Source organism: Macrobrachium rosenbergii, chromosome 15 (assembly GCF_040412425.1).
Source record: "Macrobrachium rosenbergii isolate ZJJX-2024 chromosome 15, ASM4041242v1, whole genome shotgun sequence".
NCBI classification, from domain to species: domain Eukaryota; kingdom Metazoa; phylum Arthropoda; class Malacostraca; order Decapoda; family Palaemonidae; genus Macrobrachium; species Macrobrachium rosenbergii.
Window position 1 is genome coordinate 41,172,621 of NC_089755.1, and position 2,500 is coordinate 41,175,120.

The 2,500-nt window shown below is 36.0% G+C and overlaps 1 protein-coding gene across 9 annotated transcripts in view; it reads left to right on the forward strand.

Moving 5' to 3' along the window:
• Positions 1-2,500, forward strand: part of LOC136846590 (EGFR adapter protein-like) — a 1,014,562-nt gene that overhangs the window by 274,329 nt on the left and 737,733 nt on the right. The window contains exon 1 of one of the 9 annotated variants that reach the window (XM_067117461.1): positions 1-224. This exon is cut by the window's left edge and continues 270 nt beyond it. The exons of the other annotated variants lie outside the window; for them this stretch is intronic. The gene's annotated coding sequence lies outside the window, so the exon portion shown is untranslated. The remainder of the gene's footprint in view (positions 225-2,500) is intronic. 9 annotated transcript variants of the gene reach the window in all.

Consider the following 2,500-nt stretch of genomic DNA (forward strand, 5'->3'; position numbering starts at 1 on the left):
GTTGTGCATTGTTAAGTGTTTGTGGTCTATAATTAATTGTTGCTGTGGTGAAGTGTAATTTAATAGAATGTGGTTCCACTGTTAAGTAGATAAAGCCATTTAAATAACGCCATGTGTTGATTTCTTGTAAGCATAGGCCTAGTGGGCCAGAAGCAGTGAGTATGTGCAGTATGTTCCATGTGTCACAATTTATCAATCGGGCCGGTAGGCCTATGTGGTAGAAGGTTCGTCTATAAATTGTTTATAATTGACACAATTAAGCTCTGTCATTCTTTAACAGGAAAGGACTATTGAAACTATGGTACTGTTGAAATGTTTAACAAACCGCCCTCAGGATACCTGTATTTTCTGCTTGTTTTTATATTTGTAACATGTGGCACATTGTAGGCCTAAACCTACTTTGAATATTTTAGCGTTTTTCTTCCTATTACTGCGCATTTTCTTAAACGCTGTGGCATTCCGGATCGCGTGTTATAACGATAAAAAGAAAACTTAGGATTGGATCACCGGAAATCGGGAATTATTATCACACAGTACTGAGGAACCAAAGCCACCTGTCGGGTTAGTCAGCTGGGTTCATGGGATATAGCCTGTGGGCAGGTCAGTTGTTGTGCGTACCCATTTAGTTTGGTTATTCAAAGCTTGGTGCCCATACCAAGTCTTGAGCCAGCCTATACCAATACAGTTTTTGTTGGGGTTGGTGGGGGCCGGGGCGGTGGGTGTTAGGAGGGACAAACCAAGGATGTGGGGTTAGAGATGTGTTAGTATTTACCGATTTCTGGTCATTTATCAAATAATAAGTGTACTCTCAAATTGATTTTGAGAGTAAAATTTGCTTACTGATTTTTCACTGGGTAAATTTGCATACTGATTTTTCGATTGACTTACTTGGCAGACTTAGTTATTGACATAACTTTTTTTTTATTTTCTCCATTAAATACACCTGTGTAAAATTATAGAATTATATCAAGTAAGTAGCTTCCAGCAGTGTATGTCGAAAGGTTGAGAGGAAAAATCCTCGCGAATGATTTTGCAAATTATGCAAATGAATAATTTTGGAACGTGTTATCGAGCAGATAAGCGCCTCAGTTGTTTTTTTAAAGAGTGATAAATTCTCTGTATCGCAATTCGTTAAAGTTGAATATATCTTCAGTAGCGACCTGTAGAGTAAACATTAAATGTTCCAGCGACTGGATGTTCAAAACATCGTTAAATTTAGATACCATACAGAGAACATAAACATCTCCAAGGGCCTGGTGAAAAGGCAGAACCTTTGATCCCACTTTCGCTATGTTTTGGCTTCTTTCATTCATCTGGTGGCTTGTCAGTTCAGCAAGCATTCCAAAGTCTCTCCTGTTTCCCTCACTTTCTTACTTTCCATTCTTCCTCCATTTACCCATTCCTTTTTGGTGATCCAGCTGAACACAATGCATGGCCAGTTTTTCTTCTTCTCGATTATTCCTCGCCTCAATTATTTCCACTGGGTCTCTTCCCCTCCCTAACCCTTTGTAGTAACGGCCTCATTTATAGTAGCCGTCTATTTCACTTCTCCGCTCTTCATGGAAGGTGGAAGGCTTTCTGGTTTGTTTACATTTTGAGGGAGGTCGGGAACCTATTGGTTGTCTTCTGATATTGTCAATGTGCAAAAGTTACATAGGCCTATATGTATGTATATATATATATATATATATATATATATATATATGTATATATATAGATACTGTATATATATGTATATATATTTAAATAGTTTTAAATTAAAGTTCATCTTTGACTCACAATGTCTTTAAGGAACGAAATCGGGCATGCGGTGTTGCCTCTCTTAAATTTATTTGTTTGTTTCCCTTCATAGATTATGGTAAATTAAGTTGTTTGTTGTCCTTTTTCGCCACCAGAGACTCTTTATGCATGTGATTATTTTTTCATTGTGGGGTAGAAGTCATCTCCTTTTTTTTTTTATTTCTCCAAAACCAGTCTCATTTATTGTAAGTTGTCATTTCGCCCTCCCTGTAGCTCCAGTGGTTTTTTTTTTTTTTTTTAACTTAGTGTAAAAATTATATCAAATTTGTTTTACTTATCTTTTGCAGTCTTTTCTTTCTTTTTTTCTATCATTACCGTTTTTGTTTTTCTTTGTTATGTAGTTCTTATTTCTTTCTTTATTTATCATTAGCTTTTCGTATATTTTTGTAGATGTGATGTAGTTTTGTATATTTTTATTATTTTTTAGCGCCGTTCTTTTCAATTTCTCGCTACCCGCATATACTCTCCATTGAATTTCTTCAATTCCCGTTCACTTTATTGTTGTGCTGTTTCTGTATCTTGTCAAAAGGAATTTGCAAAGCGTAAGGCATTTGTTTTTTACTGGCTTCTTGAACTTTATTTAGCATGGAACCCATGTTTTTAAGTGAGCTAACTTCTGTTTAGTTTAAGATACAGTGCAGTGAATTGTGAACCCGTTATCAAGGAAATGAACTAAACGTGCAACTTGGGTTCTATTGGG